Source organism: Amphiura filiformis, chromosome 11 (assembly GCF_039555335.1).
Source record: "Amphiura filiformis chromosome 11, Afil_fr2py, whole genome shotgun sequence".
In the NCBI taxonomy this organism is placed as follows: domain Eukaryota; kingdom Metazoa; phylum Echinodermata; class Ophiuroidea; order Amphilepidida; family Amphiuridae; genus Amphiura; species Amphiura filiformis.
The window spans coordinates 25,474,392-25,496,695 of NC_092638.1; the positions used below are offsets into that span (position 1 = coordinate 25,474,392).

Here is a 22,304-nt window from a genome sequence, read left to right on the forward strand (position 1 = left end):
AATTGCAGAACATTAATGGCAAGTTTGTAATCTATGCCCAATACAATTTACCTACTCAACGTTTTCCCAATGCCCATTTGTTGATAAATTTGCGATCAACATCCGTCACTATGTAAAACTCCCTGGGTTTGACATCCGTCACTAGGTAATACATCCGACGAACTTATCACTACACTAAGAAAACCATCCTTATGCTATGTATGGGGAAACAACAAGCTGTTTTCTTTAACCATTTTACATTCCTGATAAAACGTTGCATGATTTGGTGCATAATATTTATAACCTGTCATATATACCGTAGAATTCCATATACAAGCATGATATATGCCTCTAAAACAAGGGTTTTTTGACGAAACAAACGAAAAGCAGACACCCTCCATAAAACATTGCAAAAGGTTGGTGCTATAATATTACATGTTTGTACAGCCTGTATCAATAATATAATTAGGCCTACTCAAACTCCAATGTTTTTTGTGGATTGTGTCTGCCTTTCGTCTCTTTCGTCCAAAAAAAACCCCTCGTTTAGATGCATATGCTTATAGATGGAATTCTACGGTATATGTATCTTATTTGAGCGCCATGTGAATTTTGTGTGAAACGTAAAGTTTATAGGCCTACTCTGTGATGTGTTCTTTCTGTGCATAAATTTATAGACATTTTTGCATTTGACAAAACCAAGTTAATTTTTACTCATTACAATTATTATATTGATGTGAATTTTAATTTATTATGCAATTTTACAGCTTTATAATTATGTTTTTTGTAAATTATGTTTATTGTGAGAAATAACTGAATCCAAATCAAAGGCTGCTGACTTTAGTGCTGAGCATATAGGCCTAGTACCGTAAAGATTGGCCTTATGGCGCACATGACATGGGCTCCTTTGCCTTACGGTAAATGACGTACACATAGAGTGCTCCCTCCTCTGAAATCCAAACAAGAATGAAGGGTCTCTTAATTACGAGCCCCCGGCGGGTTGGGGGGGTAAAATGTTCCAATTATTCGCCAAAAATTGCTCCTCCCATCGGCCCGCCAAAACTTGCTCCCCCCTCTCGGCATGCCAAATTTGTGGGTTCCCAATTTGCAAGCTTTAAATGGTCTAGATATATATGCATATATTGAACGTTATAGTTTTTTCCAAAGCCTTTTAGACCGTGTTATTTAAAAGGTGCCCCGTAAATGTGTGCCAAAAATTGCTCCCCCCCTTCTCGGCTTCCCAAAAATCTTTGTACCCCCCATTTGTACCCTCCCCAGGGCTCATAATTATTTTACAGCCCCTTACAGGCCCTTGCTGGTTTGATTTGTACTGGAAGACACTATTATTTTGTGCCTAAAATTCCAGTTTTGTCAAGGGAGCCATATGCGCGATTAGGCGAATCTTTACGGTATGATGCTAACCATAAAGAAACTTGCTGTTATATTTCGTCATGCATGTGAGTGCAAGAAAGTCGCATGTGCAATGGCTGCCTCATGTTAGATTTTGAAATTGAAGACCTGAGCACAAGAAGACCGTAAGTCCACTTGGCCCCTCAACATGTATACACTAAAGTTGCTTATAGTTTCGTATAGTTTGGTAATATTTTATACATGTTCAGGGGCCAAAACAAATCTTTCATAACCTTTAATGATGTTTTCACCCTGGAACATGTATTAAACATTATAAAACCCTAAGAAACTATGTATACGTAACTTTAGTGTATACATGTTGAGGGGCCAAGTGGACTTACGGTCCTCTTGCGCTCAGGTCTTCAATTGCACTTGCAGAGTAATCCAAAAATTTGGCAAAAAGTTGATCTCATTGAGGCATTGGGTTTGAATTTGCTCATCAGGTGATTAACCCCATGACAATTACCTGTCGATTGGCCAAAATGAATATTGTTTCCAATGTTTGAACCAATCAAGGAGGGTATTAATAAGATCATCTTCAAATGCAAGTTTGACCATAAATAGTTTAAAGCCTAGTCATAATTGGCAATTGAAATGAGAATTTCAAGTTATCAACCAATCAGAAATGCTGTTAGATGACCAGTAGTGTCTAGGGGGCTAGCTCCTGGAAGCATCTCAATCCCCACTACTCTCAGACTTGATACCTAACAGTGCAATTCATTTTAAATGACAATTTTCTTGCACTCACAAAGCGATTTGTATCCGGTGCGAGTGTGCTTGAATCTAAAAGCCACGAATTATTTAGGGAATTTCTTACTTTTATCATGTTTATTAATCCTCCCACCACTTAAGCGCATTACACATTGCGAGGGTGTCGTCGCCATCATGGCACTCAAAAAACCACAAACCCACGGTGCGCTTGTGCTTGAATCTAAAAGCCACGAATTATTTAGGGAATTTCTTACTTTTATTATGTCTTTTACAGGTGGTGTATGACGTGCAGTCCCTAAATTCAGTAAATTTTCATCGTCAACCGTGTAATTGAATGGGATTATTTTGAAATTTTAAAACGCTTGAAATATCACAAACAAATAGGCCTATGTTGATAAATAATATAAATACAAGCTAAAACCATTGGGGTTCGATAATGAACCCCACAAAACTAACCGAGTATATGGAAAATGCCATACGGCCGGGCGGTTTCATGAGTTGCCGGCTCGATCATGTCATCCGCCGCCTGGTCTTTTATTTATCCTCCCACCACCTAAGCGCATTATACATTGCGAGGGTGTCGTTGCCATCATCGCATTCAAAAACCACAAACCCACGGTGCGCTTGTGCTTGAATCTAAAAGCCACCAATTATTTGGGGAATTTCTTACTTTTATTATGTCTTTTATTTATCCTCCCACCACTTAAGGTGATTACACATTGCGAGGGTGCCGTCGCCATCATCGCATTCAAAAATCACAAACCCATAACCTCCTGGGAACGTACACTCATCTTTACAGCACGATTCCCAATCCCCATCCGTAGAAGTGTAACACCAAATGTACCACTCATCATAGTACCAACACCCTTCATTCCCATAACCACTGCCCGATACACACGTTTTTCCATGTCTTGTAAGTTTACCACCATATTGGAAAGATACTTCGTCTTTTATATTTGCTCGTTTTTCGACATCCTTTACCAGGTGATGATCTCGGCGGAGGATTTCACGCAAAAACAAGGTAGCCGCATCTTCCAGTCCCTTTTCTTCAGCAGGCTGGGCCATGGTTAGCAACGGTGAAAATACCAAAATGAGAATAACATAACAGGTTTTGTCTGGTGCAGCCATGGTCTGTTAATACAAAGCAAAATAAAACTAGCCAGTTAGTTTATAGGGCCGCGCCACACATCGTCCATGCCTGGTAATAAAGAAATATTTTCTATAGGCATCAAAGCACGTGTCTTCATAAACTGCCTTTATTACAGAATTAGCTTATAGACGAATCCAAATTCACGCATTCCTATCAGCCTTTAGTTGGGTCCCCATCGGCTACAATGCACCCAAAATGTGAAATGATTCGGCCTTGGCGGAAATTTTAAATTGCATTTCATCACCCGTTTTACACAATCCGCGGAAACACAGGTAGACAAAAGAATGATTAAAGTTTACAACACAATACAGTTCCCTTCGGCAAAACACACAGCTTCTAAATGGATGTACTTGCAAACAAAAGGACTATGCATGAATAGATGCGACGGGATATCTCTATTGTATATATTATTGTATTAACCCTCCTCGTCCTTGCATCGTCTCTAGGTGTTAGGCGGCTTTTATTTGCACAATTGGACGCTCAAAACACCAGGTTAGTGCTAGCGGGGACACGAAAATGGCCGACCAAATCCTGACCATGACTTGGCTCGTTGGATTCGTCTATACTTGCACTTCTCGCTCGGTGAGCGATTGGTTTAAAACCAAGCATTGGCTAAAAACCAATCACACCAATCTTTCAATGGTCTGTATAGAATAGTAAACGCAGGGACAAAGAAATCACGTTCCTTCGTTGTATATTGTATGAATTGATTTTATCCCTATAATGAAAATAAACTACATGTTGTGCTATAGACGAATCCAATGAGCCAAGTCATGGTCAGGATTTAGTCGGCCATTATTGGGTCCCCGCAGCACCTAACTGGTGTTGTGACTGCCCAATTGGGTGGATGAAAGCCGCATAACATTTGATGTTAGATTCTTTTGTGTTGTAAACTGTCATCAATCTTTTGTCTACGTGTAACACGGGTGATAGAATGCAGTTTAAAATACCTCCAATGATGCCGAATCATTTCACATTTTAGGTGAGATGGAGCCGACGGGGACCCAGCTATAGCGGCCATTGAGGTGTAAGAATGCGTGAAATTGGATTCGTCTATATGGTGGTGTAGATTATTTTGATGTGATTATAATCTCAAATCATAGAAAATATCCTTTTATTTTTGGTATTACCGTAGTTAAAATCCATAGGTTTACTTGCAGTTTTGAATGTATGTGTTGAAAGAATCTGGTAATCTCTTGTTAGGGTATTGCACTTCCAGTCAGGGTATTGAAAACAAAAAACTGACAATAAATCGAATTTTCTTGTGTTGGCAATGTCAAAAGGGTAATGAGCATGCGCAGATTGTAAAAACATATCATTTCAGCTGATGAATGGAAACGCTGTGGTATCTCATATCGTTCAGGTGATGTGCTTAGCCTAAGTCGCTCAGCCTATCTCGAACAAAATCGCCATGGGTAGCTGTTGAACAACTAATTGATTCGCACTACTATCACGGCATTTATTTACACGAAGATATATGGATGATGACGCTGTGCGCCACTAGATATCCAGAATATTGCTCCACCTCGGACACAAAATGGAGAAGCTAGATAGGCCTATGCTGCGGGCTAAAAAGACCAAAACGTCCAGCCGTGACCTTGAAATGACATCTAATGACCTGGAAATGACCTTGGACAAAGTTGTCTTTTCGTGAAGAATGCATGTACGTAACATTTTACAACAAGCCTCTAAATAACAAAATTTAACCTTTGTTTGACCTCTGGTGACCTTGAACTGACCTTCATCATATCAACATCACATTTTTTCCCTTCAAATTGGACCAACTCTAGAATTTTACTCCTTTTGACCCCAAGACAGACCCCTCCCGATGTTTAAGGGCTGGGGTATGAACGTTTGGACAGTATTTATTTTGGGACATTAGAGCACATCAGACATATCGAATTGCATTCTGAATACGAAGAATGTCATTCTGATACTGATTTTGAAAATCGCAATTTAATACACATTTTATGGCAAAACAATAAAAATTGATATTTTTGATATTTAACAGTACTTGAAGTAAACTTTATAAATCTGATGATTTATACTTAAAGTGTATGTAGGTGGGGTGAAAAGCCGACGATCAATTGAAAATTTGGACCTTTCGTATTGAAGATATGGATTTTTTTCCCAAAAACACCCAAAAAAATTAGGTCTTTTGGGAAAAAATCCATATCTTCAATATGAAAGGTCAAAATTTTCAATTGACCGTCGGCTTTTCCTTCCTGCTACATACACTTTAAGAATATATCATTAGATTTATACAATTTACTTCGAGGACTGTTATATATCAAAAATTTGAAAAATATCAAATTTTTATAATTTTTCATAAAATTTGTATTATGTTGTAATTTTCAAAAAATGGAAATTATTTGATATCAGAAAGACATGCTTCGTATTCAGAATGCAATTCGATAGGTCTGAGGTGCTCTCATGTCACACAAAAAATACTGTCGAAACGCAATAAACGCTCATTTTAGATCCCTTAAGCCAAACATTACAATCCTATATGCACCTAATGCTAGAGCCCTTTGGCTTTGAGGATGCCAGACTCCTCTCGACAATCAACCAAACAGAGAAACATATTTTCAGAAATATTTTCGGAGAGTTGAAACTATTTCAACTCTGAAATGTATATTAAATCATTGATCAACTTACCTACCTGGGCAGGACTAGGGTCACTATGACGTCACACAATTATTAAATGCAGAAAAGCAGCTGTGAATAAATCTGGAACAAAGAATAAACGCAAAAAACATCAATTATTTCGATCCAGTTATCTCATGATCTATGGGATTATTTAAAATTGGGCCATTCCAATTGAAATCATACACGACGTGTAACACGGGTGATGGAATGTACTTCAAAATCCCAGACAAAAAAAAGTGAAATGATGTGGCCTTGGCGGGGATATTAAACTGCATTCCATCACCCGTGTTACACGTAGACAAAAGAATGATTAAAGTTTACAACACAATACAATTCCACATCGATTTTTAAGCGGATTTAATCCACCGAACGACAGTAACAACACCAGTTTGGTGCAGACGGGACCCAGTAATGGCCGACTGAATTCTGACCATCACTTGCCTCGTTGGATTAGTCTATAGTCAAACTTTTCCGGCGACGCCGACAGTTTTTCCACATTTCCTGTATTTTGCGGTAGAGGATGTCTCGGGAGTAGAGAGCAGAGTCGTACCGACGCGACCGCGGGCAGGGGAGGGGGCAAGTTTCCCTCTTGCTCAAAATACCGAGACAAAAGGTTGTAATATTGTAATGTGCATCATGGGCGGCGGATGCGAGGGGGGGGAGGTTGCGGGGAAACATGTCCCCCTAAATATCCTAATAGAGGGAAAACGGAAGCAATAATTGCTCTTTGCATCTGTTAGCACAAAAAACGCCGTGTTTTGGGGCAAATAAATTAAAGTTGCACAATTTTGCACCCTTTTCGAGCACTAGCCCATCAAATACCAATTCATTTTGGGCTCAAACATTCTTATTTCAATATTGTTTGCGCGCCTTCGCGAGAAAATGTCCTAGTACATTTGGCCTTCTTCTTTTAGACTTCTTTTTATGGCAAAAATTCACTTTAATTGTTGAAAATTGTTGTGAAAAAGTCATAACAATTTACGAAAAGAGCCCTATTAGCAAAGTACCATGGGGCCCTCAGAGGCGGAACTAGGATTTCAAGCAGGTGTGGGGGACACCAGGGCGTCTTCGGTTGTTCTTGTTTGTACCCTTGGCACACTTTCGGATGCTGACTTCATCTATACTTACTTTCAGCAATCCATCAGTATTTTTCACAAAAAGCACCAAAATGTGTCTAAATCGGATGATTTTAAGGGCACTTGTTACCGCTGAAGGAGAGAGATGGTGAGCGAGTAACGGGCAGGTTCTTGGAGGAGCGACGATACGAAGACACAAACACGATACCAATTGTTTTTGGTTAATATTAAGATAATTTATTGGACTGGCGATGACTGAACAACAAAGTTCATAACGAATGACGAGATAGTAGTTCTAGATCGGAGAGAGAGGATTTGAAGACAGGTCTTCTCTCGATGGTGGTCACAAATCAAAGACACTGGGATCTCCCCTGATTTTTCAGACCAGGGTGTATCAGGCCATCTCCTGATCAACTTTTAGCCAATCACGATAGGGTAAAGATCCCAGGGCCTAATTGCGGCCACCAACGTTAGTTTTATAATCCCAATTAAGATAATTGTGGGATTATACATTTTGATCCCTTCACAATATGGAGGAGAGATAAAATCTCAGAATTGGTGATATTAATGGAGTACCTTTTATGGTTTGATCAAAATGATACCTGAATAATAATAGAAGAGGGGATGAAGGTGCCGATAAACGGTGGACAAACACTTGAGATAAATGGCTTGACTATGATAATATATTTTTGTGGGGTAAACAGAATGATTATCTCCCAGGGCTCTCTTTTCCAGATATTTCCTTATTAATTGTTAGTTAATATCAATTATCCTAAAGACAATGTTTTCTCTACCCGTCCATTCTGATCTCCTACATTATTCCCCCTCCACGTAAAGATCCTCCGGATCTTTCAACTAATAAGAGGCGCCTTTGGTGATGAAGATCGGAATGCGCGGATTGAGCGTCCTCATGCGCGATTGAAAATTGGTGTGGATCTAATATTAGAGGAGGGTGTAAATATGTGTAGGAAACCATGAATAGACTGGGAAAATAAAATAATTGAGAAAGAGCTGAGAAGACTGAATTGGAATCATCTATAGAATTTAGGGAATAATTGATAGATCAGAGAACCTGGGAAATACTGAATAGGACTTAAACATAATAAAATGAAGTGATGGGATCAAATGACTTGTGTCAAAATATAATAAAAATGTAAAATTTTGTATGGCTAATTGGCCGATCGGGTAGTAAAAAGTAATTGAGCAATTATCTATAATAACAAGAGTGAATGAAAGTAAGTAGTATTGGTGTAAGTGAAACCCAAAACATCACAGTAGAATAATAGTAAAAGTACGTGTAATATATGGAAAAACAAAAAAAAAGCAAAAGCATTATGTCAAGCAAATATGAACATAGATAAAACATGAAAGTATGTCAAATATGAAATATAAAAGTAAGCAAAAGTGGCAATGTGAAATATCATAAAGTCAAAATAGTCATGATATCGAGTGTCGATTTAAAACAAAAGTTCACAGTGCATCCTTGATGTCCTGAAACCGATGTCGAAAGTTTGTTTCTGCAAGATCTGGGTCGCCATGTTTGAAACGGGGCGTGGCCGCAATGTTAATAAAGGGGTGCACATTCCGCGAAAATAGATGGTGCTGAACGTGGTTGCAATAAGGTAAACTGTTGCTGCAGAGTAGCATGCGGTGTTCATATCACTGGAAGTTTCTTGAAGATGATGAAGGCTCTCAAGTCCTAAGCAAGTTGAAGTCATACTTAAAGATTTGGTATGCAGAGTCATGTAGCATGTATAATTAATGCAATAGATGTTCTCTCTCTCTCTTTATATAATATAAAATATGCAATAGCTAACCATAAAAGCAGCAAGTGAAGTAAATTATGAAGTCTTTTGTGACTGCCATCAATAGTGGTAGGCTATAATCATGATAATGTTGTTTTCTTCCTTGAAGAAGTGAAATGATGTGACCACTCAAGTTTGTAGCAATTATTGTGCTTGGGTGCACGATATAATGTTAATGTCCAGAAGTAGACCAATTGTCACTACGCCTATTTGGCCAAAATAGTTCGACCACATGCAGGACTGTCTGAAGAAAACTCTTTAGACACAGTGATAGGTGATAGTAAAGAAATATCACTAATAATTATTGTTCTGATAATTAAGAGGACAGCCATGTTGTGCAAAAGTTGAAATATACTGTAGTTGTTTCGTTGATTGTTGGTGACCACCATAAAAGAAGTGAACTTGGAGAAAATTGTCAGCACCATCTATTAAGGCGTAGTCACAAAACATGTGGAGTAAAAATTTAAGTCAGTCGTTGACACTCAAGTTCAATGATCAAACATAACTATGTGATGAAAACAGGAATGTACTATAGGAACTGCAAACAATAATGTCAGTAGCGATCAAAGTTAATGCGGTCTTCGTAATGAAAAATAGATACATGATGGAGTTCATATGGTATAGGCAATGAAACGACTTATATCATGATGGTTTCGTAAATAAATATAATTGGGGACTATTGGAGGCAACAATCACAGAAGAAACATGAAAGTTCTTAATCTATATGAACAGTAAATTGAAAGTATGACTAAAATTGATTTACGATGGATAGAAAACACTGCAAAAGTAACAACATTGCGAATAATCAAGGTGTTAATATTAGTATTACCAATCCTAAAAGATATAAAACTGTAACCTATATTAAAATACATACATATAAAAGGCTTTTAAATAAAACTGACAGTAAAACTGCCAATGTAAACCAAACATATAGGGTACCAAACAAATACCCAAATTGCCACAGCAATAATATGATAAACAAAATGATAAAGGCAATCTAAAAGTCAAATTAGGTGTTTAGGACTCAAACAACTCTTTTGGAACCTAAATCACTGAAAATTATTGAATAGAAGAGATGTTGGCACTTTTGTAGTCCCAAGAGTGATTATGCATGCATCACAACCTTTTTAATACGCAATTTTGCACAAGTCCAGTATATTATTATTGCTAGAGTCATAAGGGATGAATACTTCTCTTTTCATGAGGATAATCTGATGGAGACATTACACAATATTTAAAGAAATTGATAACATTAGATATATAATAAAATTAATATTTAGAGAGGTTGAAAGCGGTAAGCAATAGCTAGATTTCTGACTAATAACATGATTAAGTTAATATAATGTTCTTAAGGTTACCTGTATCATACATCTGAAAAAGTGCCTTTAAAAGGGATGGATGTAATTGGTTAGGTAATAACATTCGGCTCTTTTGTTGTGATGTGTACATATCTGAGACCATTTAGGTATTATGGTCTCAGGTACATATTGAGTCCCAGCATAATTTTGCCGGCTAGTCAATGCTGTGACTCAATAATATTGACACAAAATCACATTAGGCCTACGCAACAAATATTATTAATAATGCAACGTAACATATAATCATTTTACTGATTAACTTGGGGTGAAAGATACAAAATGTAGTACCTTAGCCAGGCTAGCCCTGAAAGGGGTAGTAGATTGGTAGTAAATTAACAAAACATACAACACGGGTGCATTATAGCTATACATAAACATATGGACAGAAGTTTCTTATACATTTTAGTTGAGATAAAAGTAACAACTCTTTCATGCAATGGTATACAAAAACACACCATCTTGAAAGCACATGTGTTTTCATTATGGAAGGGTTGGAAAGGAGAATAAGTCCCGGGAAGAAGTATCGAGGTATAAAAACTTGCATTATTATTAGTTATGTGAGTTGTCTACGTGGGTATCAAGGGTAGGCGAACCCCTTCCGGACCTCACTCAAATCAAATTCGAAAAGGAAAATCTCTCAGTTATGACAGGCGTATCTCGGGAGGGGATTAATTTAGGGAAGAAGGAATTGGGAAAACTCTATTAAATTGGTTGCTATCGCAACGGTTCGCGCGCTACACTAAAATTCGCCATCTCTAATGTTAGTTTAGTCTATCAGGGTTCACTAATTCTAATCAATTATTGCAATGCAAAGTTCATATCCCCAAATTAATGTAGAACAATATGTGTGTAGGAGAAAACCAAAGATATTTTGCAAGAAGAAGATCAACCTTCCGTCCATTATTACAAAACGAACAATGACAGCTACAACATCAACAACAATAACAACAACAACAACCAATCTATAACAACTAGATCACTGATAAGTCAAAATCATGAATATCAGGGGCCCTGTGAACAACCCATGAGGGAGAAAGAGAACACCTTGAGGTTTTGGAACTCTACCCCTCTGTTGTAGGCCTACCCTATGGCGACTCTCTGTGTGGCCTATTTCCGCCCCGTGGAGGAGGCCGCCCGTATTGGTCATAATAATAGTCTTTGTCCGTGTCACGGTGGTGAACATCACGGCGGTGATCATGAAGGTGGTGACCATCACGGTGGTAGTCATCATGGTGATAGTCATCATGGTGATAGTCATAACGGTGATAGTCATCACGGTGATAGTCATCACGGTGATAGTCATCACGGTGATAGTCATCACGGTGATAGTCATCACGGTGATAGTCATCACGGTGATAGTCATCACGGTGATAGTCATCACGGTGATAGTCATCACGGTGATAGTCATCACGGTGATAGTCATCACGGCGGTGACTGTGTGGGTCACTGTCTCTGTGATAAGTGGTATGTGTAGGCCTATAGTCGGGTCTTTTCGCACGAGTTCTATACCACGGGCTAAAAGAACGTTCAAAGTCACAGTCATGACGTGTAATATTATCTCTATTGTCATTGTCTCTATGTCGATGCCATGGGGATCCATCATCCCGTTTTCTGTCGAAATTGCGAGATCTGTCACATGACTTGTCCCTATCTCTATCATTATTATCACGAAAAGGAGTATATCGAGAGACGGAAAGTTTCTGTAACTCTGACAAGATTGTTGCAAGATTAGGGTCGGGAGTGGGAATGTCTCTCGTGTCTTCTCTTGTTTCAATTTGGCCAATAGTTTGGACTGGTGGGGTGGGGTTCGGATCGGGTCGAGGGGCGGAAAGTTTCTGCAACTCTGTCAAAAGTAACAGAACTATGAAAAATCACTTGTACTGATGAAAAAGATGATCTACCAAAAAAACGTTGACAACGTAAAGAAATCAGCAAGTTTAAAAAAACCCACCTCGGCTCACTTTTTGAAACTTGGTCCCATTTGTAAAAGGTACTGATTTAAACTTTATCATATTTACATCAATTTAAAACATTTCCAGAAGTGTTATGTATCTTTAATGTGTAGATGCGATATTAATTTGTAAGCTTTCTGGAACGACCTGAACGGTTATTATCTTGTTGCATGATAAGCCAATATCTTTTTGTGTTTTGTTTTATAATATCATGATTAATGATTGAATTAAACGAATAACAAGTAGGCTTGTTTGTAATCTTGTTGGAAACGCCGTCTTCTGTTGAAATAAAATAAAAACACTGATTTGCTATTGGTGTTCAAATGGGACCAAGTTTCAAAAAGTGAGCCATAGGGCCTGCACTTTGGCTTCACATTTGAAAGGGGGGGGAATTCATTGTTGGATACGCCCCTATTATAATTAGGTAATCCTCACACACATTCCCTATATGTATATACATGTACCACATGTAGTAAATCTATCTGCTTTATCTGTATTGTGACGTTCTTAAGCAAATAGTTAAACACGATTTCATCAAACATTATAACAATAGCTCTTTTACAGTGTGCAATCATCCCGGGCAATAATTGGGCAATAATAGAGGTGCGTGAAATTATTGATTGGCTCCATACAAAGGATTTGAACCGGTGTCCTTCACCGTAATCATGGCGCAATGCAGTGCATTTAATCAAACGTTGTCGTCAACCTATTTGATCGTATAGTGCATTTGTTATGTGTGTGTGACGAGCTGTCGCGGTAGATTGCAATAGCTTGTAATCATGGTTTTGTTGAATGAATTTGAGTACTCCGCCATATTTACAGTATGATACGTCATAATCTAGGTGATTATTTGCATTGGATGTCTTGAATACGCTGGCGAAGTTGTGTAATAATCGGATTAATGCTATAACAGTAGATGAATACAAGGTTTGAATATATCGCGTTGCAAAGCCCCATTCAGTGATCCCAGCGAAAGTGAAAAAAAAAATCAAATTGTTAATTACTTTTATCAATTTTTTTTAATGAAAAAAATGGGCAAAAAACCCAAGAAAACGGCAGTATCGACGAAGTTGAAGCCCCATTGAAATACATGTAGCTAATTTATATATAGGCCTATTGTCAGTATATAAATTACAGATTCACGTAAATGCATTATTTTTGTCTTAAATAGGCCTACTCGGCTTTCGGCTGAACCACTAGCAGAAGATACCAAATTGATGTTTTATGACCTTTGAAATTCTTTTGTTTGCGAGTGACATGGTCAGTTCAATTCACGCCGAGTGTCCTTGACAGGTTTGACTCTGCTTCAGTGGTCATGAAAGAATTCAAAAGATAACCTCTGCCCCACCAATCCCAAGCAATTGTCTGAAACTGCTCTTCGGATGATGTATCATAAGAACTCAGTCGTCAAATGATGATAGTCATATAATGACCAAAAGATTATTACTGACTATATCATTGAAGACTGAGTACAAAATCTGAATTTTGATGATTTTTACGATCACTGAATGGGCCGTTAGTACCCTCCTCTCCTTACCCTGGCAATATGAATCAAAGAAAAATAAAGAAAAAATTAAATAAAACAAGAAAAAAAGTCAAAGAAAAGAAACAATAAAAGAAAAACAAATATGAAAAGTTCGAACAATATTTGGTTTATAAAATTAATGTGACCGTGATGAGGCTCGAACTCACCACCTTCCGATTTAAAATTCAAGCGCTCGTGTACCAAATTCTGATGCCTTACCAAGTGAGCTGTGCTCCTGAGATACGAAATAAAAATAAAATAATACACTGTATACCTGCTTGTGTCGGTAATTGATTTGCTCTAATTCCATAATGGTACAGTGCAACAGAGCAAAAATGCCCAAAATTTAAAAGCTATATAATTTATGAACAATATACACTACACATAAAAATACTAATACAAGGGAATTTCAACATAAGAATCCAAACAATTAAGTACCAACATGCACAGCTTAATTGTCCTTATATCACATTTGGGTTTTTAACAAAATGTTATCAAACCTCTACTGTGATTGGCAGCTGCACAAGGCATCTCTTTGATAGCTGATAATGGCCATCCATTCAGCAAGTGGCTACTAACTGACCTTGACAGGCTTGAATGAGCACTGTCATCTGCTACAAAACCATCACACTCTAGGACCTGGTCACTCCATGATCCAACAGAGAGCACAGTACTTTGACAATGGAGTGAAATTATTGATTAAAAGTACAGCTCCTATGCGTGTACAGCAAAAAATTGGAATAGAATGTTTGGAATCATGTAACTAAAATACTAAATGCATTCTGCAAAATGTGCTCTGACCAATATATAAAGCATTTCATTAGCTTTAATTTGACATATTGTTTGACATGTTTGGAATTATGGTAAATCATTAAATAAAATATTTATTAATTAATCAATTATGTCAATTAATTAAAAATTTAATGCAAATATACATATTTTCTCTGACAGAATTGTAGGATTTGACAAGAGCCATCTTTCTTTTAAGTTTGATTCTTATAACATACCGGTATCGTATTGCGTCCCCAGTTATAGTTGCAGAAAAAAATACGCGTGCAGGACACACATACGCACACACCCACACACCCAGAGGATCGTACCGTTTTACAATCATATAACATTCATTGGCGCTAGTAGTAGTAAATTCCAATTTTCTTTGCTTTACCTCACTTGTTCTGCTCAAAATTAAGAGGGGACATATCTGACAGTAAAAGCATTTTTATGGAAATTATGTTTAACTATTTGCTTAAACAGCACAAAACAGATAAAGCAGACAAATTTACTATACATAAGCCTATACATGTATGGTATGCCAGGGACTGTTTAAGAATATATCATTTACTTCGAGGACTGTTATATATCAAAAATGTGAAAAATATCAAATTTTAATTATTTGTCATAAAATTTGTATTATATCGTGAATTTCAAACAATGAAAATTATTTGATATCAGAAAGACATTCTTCGTATTCATAATGCAATTCGATATGTCTGATGTGCTCTCGTGTCCCAGAAAAATACTATCGAAACGCTCAAAACGCTCATTCCAGATCCCTTAATTTGGTTAATTTTCTTTGTCTTTTTTTTTCCTTTTCTTGTTTTATTTATTTTTCTTTGATTTATATTGCCAGGGGAAGGAGAGGAGGGAACTAAAGGCCCATTCAGTGATTTTTTTGATTTTTTTTTCATCCCGACGATCGTAAAAATCATCAAAATTCAGATTTTGGATATTAGACTGCGGAACTCAGTCTTCAATGATAGTCAGTAATTTTTATATTTTGGACATTATTATGACTATCATTTGAGGACTGAGTTCTTATGATCCGAGGAGCAGTTTCAGACAATTGCTTGTGATTATTGGGACAGAGGTTATCTTTTGAATTCTTTCATGACCACACAAGCATAGTCAAACCTGTCAAGGACACTCGGCGTGAATTGAAAGACCATGTCACTCGCCACAAAAGAATGTCAAAGGTCATAAAACACCAATTTGGTGTCTTCTGCTATCTAAAGGCGTATGGCTGATTTTGTACCTTTCGTCATTGTCTGTCATAGATGTGCTAACACGGTGCAGTGGTTCAGCCGAAAGCCGTGTGTCTAAGACAAAAAATAATGCATTTACGTGAGTCTGTAATTTATATACCGGTACACACCGTCGACGTCCTATACGATAAATATAAATTTAATACTCCGTTGGTGAGCGACGGGCGAGTGGTAGTGAGCGACAGGCGAGTGGTATTTCACTGAACGCAAGAAAAGGAGTTCTATCTGATTGGCTAGCAATCGATCGCTTAGGTCGCTCAGTAGTCAACTACAAACTCATGCATTCAATTCGATTGAAATCGATTATTCTATTATTGACGAAGATAAAGAGCTTGATAGTGTGTCAATAATGTACATTGTATTGCACCTGGTTTTACCAGCATTCCTTTATAAAATAATTTTCTCAAAGAGTTAAATATTATCAAAATTTTTACCCAGGATTTCAAATGTTTTACATCAAAATTGCAGTTAAACATATCCACAGCAAAATACCGGTCCTCACTAATTAGTACATTTAATTTCCAGTTAGTACATTTAAACGAAACCTGTGATTTACGTGACAACAAATAAAATTTTCTTACAATATAAATATCATATGGGATACCCATATAGTAGGCCGCAACCGCCACAACGTGGAGCTGCTACGCGTAGCTGACTTTTTGTTCCGTGGAGCCAAATTGACCAATCATGTTAGAGTTTTTCATTACTCGGAGGTAAAACTGACCAATCAAGTACGACTTACTCATTACGTGAAGCGAATTTAGTCATTAAGAATTTGTTGGTGGTTTATTTACATTCGATTCATTTAAAATCCACATAGTAAACATTAATTTTGGCAAGAGTTTTCTCTCTCTGGAACGATGATGCATCAACTGGCTCCGCGTAATGAAAAGATCTAACATGATTGGTCAATTTAGCTCCGCGAAGCGAAAAGCAAGCTACGCGTAGCAGCTCCACGTTGTGGCGGTTACGGCCAGCCATATACTGATCATGCGAAAATCGTAAAACATAGAATAGAAACAGTGTGGCCGGCTCTCAAAATCTCAAATTGTATGCATAGCCTGAGTCGCACGGCCTATCTCAAACAAAATCACCATGCGTAGTTGTTGAAAAACGTGAGGATTTATCGTACTACCACGGCAATTCTTAACACGAACATATAGGGATGATGACGATGTGCGGTACTGACAGTATATAAATTAGCTACATGTATTTGAATGGGGCTTCAACTTCGTCAATACTGTCGTTTTCCTGTTTTGTTTTTTTGCCATTTGTTTTCATTAAAAAATTTATAAACGTAACAATTTGATTTTTTTTTCACTTTCGCTGGGATCACTGCATGGGACTTTGTAGCGCGGATTATTCAAAACTTGTTTTTACCTACTGCTATATAGTATTAATCCGATTATTACATAACTTTGCCAGCTTATTCAAGACATAGGTTATGTAAGGGATAAACTGTACATGGGTATAGAGGCCCTGCATGCTTTTATCGATTGGCTCCAAACAAAGGATTTGAACCGGTGTCCTTCACCGTAATCACGGCGCAGTAGCCAACAGTCCATTCAATCAAATGTTGGCAGTGTGCGAGACGAACGATGTATAAATCTAGAGGTCACATCATCACTTATCATGCTTATTGTTGTCCAATGCATATACTGTGTGTATTGTTCCCGGGAATTGTCAATGCAGTCAAGCAAACAGGTATATTTTGAAAAGGCCGCTATAGTATATTCACAGGGGTGTCTTGAATGGCCAATCATATGGGACATAATCAAATTGCAGTGACTGCTTCCTTTGTTACCACATGTCAGTCATCTTGTGATTATTGGACCATGTAAACCTGCAAAAAACGAGACAAAGTGCTGGCCCTATGCGAGGTGGGTTTTTTTAAACTTGCTGATTTCTTTACGTTGTCAACGTTTTTTTGGTAGATTTCTTTTCTTTTTATGAATGTAGCCAAGCAGCTCCAAGCTTGGAAAGTCAGGTTATGAAGTACACCATAAAACGAATAAAACGAAAAATGGATGTTTGAAGTTGCCATTCTTGATTCATGACAATAAATAATTAAACAAAACTTTATCAGTCGTTTATTTTTAAAACTTGCTCGTCACGCGTGACTGTAATGTTCAGAGGCGTACACAATGATCAATAAACATTTTAATATACTTTAATTATTCAAGGCTACGAAAATATGTAAATAAAATGTAAATATGAACAACACACACCCAATGTTGACAATGCCAGAGAGACACACATAGAGTAAATCCGATTTAGGCCTACTTCATGTCGGAACTGGTAAATGCGCATATATTTAAGCCTATACTACGGAAGCGTCTAAATGCCCCAGATAATCGTGTTTTAATGTTGGTGGTTCTTTGTAGCCCTGCGGGGCAATCTACTTGGCTATCCGAATTTCGCGGTTTGTGCTTCTTTGTAGCCCTTCGGGGCAACCTAGTTGAATATTCCTATTAAGCGGCGGTTGTCGGCGATCTTTCGTGGTTTGTGGTTTTCATCAAGCCCTGCACTCTATCGGGAGCTAATTTATAGTTTAAGCTTGTTGAATATCCATATTTCGTGCTTTGTGGATCTTTGTAGCCCTGTGGGGCAATCTAGTTGCATATCCAAATTTCGCGGTTTGTGGTTCTTTATAGCCCTGCGGGGCAATCTAGTTGGTATCAATATTAAGCGGCAGTTGTTGTTGATCTTTCGCGGTTTGTGGTTCTTTATAATCGAATAATCGATAGGCCTGCGGGCAATCTAATTGGATATCCCAATTTCGGGGTTTGTGGCTCTTTGTAACCCAGCGGGGCAATATAGTTGAATATCGTGGTTTGTGGTTTCAATTTCCCTCATCAAGCCCTGCCCTCTATCGGGAGCTAGTTTATAGTCTAAGCTTGTTGGATATCCGTATTTCGTGGTTTGTGATTCTTTATAATCGATAGGCCTGCGGGCAATCTAGTCTTTCGCGGTTTGTGGTTCTTTGTAATCTTTCGTGTTTTGTGGTTTTAATTTCCCTCATCAAGTCCTGCTCTCTATCGGGAGCTAATTTGTAATTTAAGCTTGTTGGATATCCATATTTCGTGGTTTGTGGTTCTTTGAAGCCCTGTGGGGCAATAGTTCCATATCCAAATTTCGCGGTTTGTGGTTCTTTATAGCCCTGCGGGGCAATATACTTGGATATCAATATTGAGCGGCAGTTGTTGGCGATCTTTCGCGGTTTGTGGTCTTAATTTGTTGGATATCCATATAATCGATATGCCTGCGGGCAATCTGGTTGGATATCCAAATTTCGCGGTTTGTAGTTCTTTGCAGCCCTGCGGGGCAATCTAGTTGGATACCCCTATTAAGCGGCGGTTGTCGGCGATCTTTCGCGGTTTGTGATTTTAATTCCCCTAATTAAGTCCTGCCCTTTAGCCCTGTGGGGAAATCTAGTTGGATATCAATATTCAGCGGCAGTTGTTGGCGATCTTTCGCGGTTTGTGATTTTCATTTATAATATTTATATCAAATATAATTTCAGTCTGAGCTGTGAACAGAGGCACTGATAAATAAATAATAAATAATAAATAAATTTCGGTGTTTTAAATGACGAAGATGCCATGATAGTCAGGCATGGTGATAGCATCTGGATGGTGAAAGTAGGCCCAAGGCCTAGGCCTAAATGTGAATAAAAAATCAAACATGTTATTACGATGTGTGAAAGTGGAGTATTTATTAATATGAATATATGCTGTATCTGTATCTGTATCTGTGTGGATACTGCACAACGCTCCGTGCGGAACAATACGAGCAGGAATTGGTGTGCGCCCGTAGGTGATTAGTCTTGCTTGAGGAATTCTTGCACAGCTGTTTTGAAGCTGGTTGAGTCTTGAATGTTGATGATTGATTGTGGTAGTTGGTTCCAGTCTATTACAGTTTTGGGGAAGTATGAATATTTATAACAATCCTTTGCACAAGTGATGATCTGGTATGAATCGGAGTGAGTATGCCGAGATTGACGCAGGCTTGGTTTAAGTAGGTGTTCAACCGGCAGGTGGTCCGGAAAGAATAAAAGAATTGTGAAAAACTTGATTTTTTGGCGAATGGGGTCCAGAATTTGTATGTAGGGTATCCAGGAAAATGCCTGGGTATATTTGAAAGTGAATCTGAAAAATTAGTGCGACAGTGACAGCCATGTATGGCTGTAGCAGTGTCGAAAGATTGTGGATATCAGTATGATTAGCTATGATTTGCCACTAATTTTGGCTATGAAATACCGCGTGAAATAAAGCAAGAATGTTTGTTTATTATCAAACAATCGGATTGACTGTAAGATTCGTGTAACTTTTTGAAATAAAGAGTTATTAAAATATGACACTTTGGACAGTAAATACGATTTAGCATGGTTTTAGATATATTTTGTACCCAGCGAAAATATCATAGAACAATAGCGTTTTGTTCCGTGTAAATATAGTCTCGCGGTGCATCTGTTTATTCTTCTTTATCAGTCGTTTTTTTTTAAAACTTGCTGGTCAAGCTACCGCGTGACTCTAATTTCCAATTGCAAAAAAGGAACCTTACTGTATTGGGTCGAGTTGTAAAATATGTTTGGAATGGGAAGCCGGACAAAATGAAAAAATCTCAGTTTGTACATTATTAAGTTTTGATGAATCCAGGTGTGTGAAAATATTGGATCCAAAACATAATAATGATAAAATTGGATGCTTTACGCTCAATATTTATTGGTCTCGCTATGAGCTTTAAAATATTGGCCTCAACTGCGTCTCGTCCAATATTTTAAAACTCATAGCTTCACCAACAAATATAGGCTCAATCGATCCAATTTTACATCAAAATTATGATATGAGAATGGAGTAGTTAAAAATGCTTTTTTTTATGCCAGATGATGAATCTCATAAAATGCACTAAAATAAATTGGATTCGGAGGATTATTCAAGGTGACAAAAATAATGGATAAAGATTGTTAAATTTATGTTTGAATGTAAAGACTAACGATATTTGCTGTACAGGTCTACTCCAATTTAATGCAACGAAAAATAAGGTAGACAATAAGTTCTGGTATGACGTATTTTTCTTGGTCCTCATTAATAAATATTGTTAATTATGGTGAATTAGATTTCAATCGTATTAGGCCCATGAAAGTCAATTCCGAGTTTATCGTCCCTTTTTTTTCCCAGGTTGGTGAGGTGACTTTTTCATTTTTCATTTTTCATTTTTTCATCAGATTTCATTATTGACCTAAAGTGCGTGTTGATTTAAAGCCACACTCATACATGTTATTTATAAACATGTTTTTATATGGGTAGGGACTAGAAAAGTTAGAAAAGAGCCTGGTTTTGGTTCCAAGTTATAAATGTATATGTTTTACAAACAAAAATACATGTTTCCAATTGCTAAAACTGGTGAAAACACCGATACTTTGAAAATAATGAATTATTTTGGCATTTTTGAAAATTTGACGCGGGTGTTTTTGGTGTCCACAAAGTGACGCGGGCGGGGGACGATAAACTCGGAATCGACTTTCACGCGCCTTACAAAGCAACACCTGCTTATTGGATTGACATGGCACAAGTGACGAATGCAAAGAAAAATATTTGTATTTGGTTCATTGAGACAAGCTGCTATCGGAATTTACTCTATGCTGCTGCTATCGTCAAAACTAAAGACTGCTCAAAAAGTAACGCAACTGTTATAAATACGCCTATAGCGTCAGAACTAATAAGTGTGTTCACAATATTTCAACACAGAAGGAAGGATGATATATTTACGCGAATTTTGATACCTCATTTGTCCAATTTGGTTCAATATTAACAACACAGCAGTGTTTCAACGAAAAATATCCGAATTTAAAAGTTGCAGCTATTTGTATTGATTTGAAGTCAGCGCGAAGATAAATGGAAGGTTTTACGTGCCACGATGCTTGCGTAATAACCATTGATCGCTGTAGCTGCAACTTTTAAATTTGGGTATTTTTCTTTAAAAGCACTACTATGTTGTTTATATTGAACGACATTTGACAAATAGGGTATCAAAATGCCCGTATTAATAAATCATCCCGAAATCATCCTTCTTTCTGCGCGTATTAATAAATCATCCTTCTTTCTATGTAGAAATATTATAGAAAAACTTCAAGAGGTACTACCCCTCGACACCTCCTCTCCGATGCCCACTGCGACAAAAGTACTGAAGTAACTAACTACCTTGCCAACGTGTAGTGACTTTTTCCGCCTAAAATAGCCCCTGAATTAAACAATAAACACTCACCTGAACGGAAAATGGATTGCAGCGATGGGCATGTACAGCCAGTTAAGCTTGAACTGGAGACAAATAGCTGAAGCTACAATGCTGAGCCAAAGACGCAACTGTTAGATTTCGTACCAAACGGGCACTGACCATATCTCAATAGTCTTGCTGGATAAAGTTGACTGATCACTAACAGTTGGAAACTGTGTCATCCCATTGGCTGATTCAATCAAACGAGAAATATCTCAAGTCAAATCATTCAACTAATATTTGAAGACCTGAGCGCAAGAAGACCGTAAGTCCACTTGGCCTCTCAACATGTATACACTAAAGTTACGTATAGTTTCTTAGGGTTTTATAATGTTTAATACATGTTCCAGGGTGAAAACATCATGAAAGGTTGT

General features: G+C 37.6%; 1 long non-coding RNA gene across 1 annotated transcript in view; it reads right to left on the reverse strand.

The window, feature by feature from the left end:
* LOC140164625 (uncharacterized) overlaps positions 1 to 22,045 on the reverse strand; it is a 288,651-nt gene extending 266,606 nt beyond the window's left edge. Inside the window, exons 1-3 of the long non-coding RNA XR_011860547.1 lie at positions 21,922 to 22,045; positions 5,906 to 5,977; positions 2,370 to 3,228 (exon numbers count right to left, since the gene is read on the reverse strand). This is a non-coding gene — a long non-coding RNA (uncharacterized lncRNA). The remainder of the gene's footprint in view (positions 1 to 2,369; positions 3,229 to 5,905; positions 5,978 to 21,921) is intronic.
* Positions 22,046 to 22,304: the final 259 nt, after the last annotated feature.